The sequence below is a fragment of the Carlito syrichta genome, unplaced genomic scaffold, assembly GCF_000164805.1.
Source record: "Carlito syrichta isolate Samal-C Ts95f unplaced genomic scaffold, Tarsius_syrichta-2.0.1 Scaffold287926, whole genome shotgun sequence".
NCBI classification, from domain to species: Eukaryota; Metazoa; Chordata; class Mammalia; order Primates; family Tarsiidae; genus Carlito; species Carlito syrichta.
In genome coordinates, this window is record NW_007232022.1 from 21,027 (window position 1) to 21,746 (window position 720).

Genomic DNA, 720 nt, shown 5'->3' on the forward strand with positions numbered 1-720 from the left:
GAGGTCTCGCTGTCCAGGAGGGTCTCAAACCCGCGGGCTCAGGCAATCCACTCACCTCAGGCTCCCAAAGGCGCGGGATTACAGGCTGAGCCACTGAGCCCAGCTACTACATATTTCTTGAGTGAGAGAATGAATGAAATGTGATGTAAAAGTGACCCAGTTAGCTAGCTCACCAATTTGCCCTCTCTAATATAGCTCTCAACCATAAAGCAGGTCATAAGCTCACAGAACATGGCAGAAAATAGATACTTAATAAATCAAACACAAGGGAGAGTGGAAGGGGAAACAATGAAGGCTGCTTGGGGGTGTGTCTAGAGTGGAATGTTTTTGTGACCTGCACACGAGGAGGTTAAGATGCTGAATGGAAAGCAGCTAGATCGCTGGGCAGAGAGGATGGAAGCCCAAGAGTCTGGAGGAGCAAATCTCAGTTATTTTGTCTGTTAAATGGGACTAACAGCACAGGGTTTGAATAATGAAATGAGACTGATGTGCCAATCAGTCCTGCAAACGGTCCTGCAATCTTTTTTTTTCTGAGTCAGGGTCTCATTCTGTCAGCCAGGCTGGAGTGCAGTGACGTGTTTATGGATCACAACAGCCTCAACCTCCTGGGCTCAAGTGATCCTTCTACTTCAGTCTCCCGAGTAGCTGGGACTACAGAGGTGCGCCACCATGCCTGGCTAATTTTTTGATTTATTGTAGAGACGAGGTCTCACCATGTTG

General features: G+C 47.8%; 1 protein-coding gene across 3 annotated transcripts in view; it reads right to left on the reverse strand.

Moving 5' to 3' along the window:
- Nucleotides 1-720, reverse strand: part of RASGRF1 (Ras protein specific guanine nucleotide releasing factor 1) — a 139,885-nt gene that overhangs the window by 7,703 nt on the left and 131,462 nt on the right. The gene's annotated exons all lie outside the window — the stretch shown is intronic.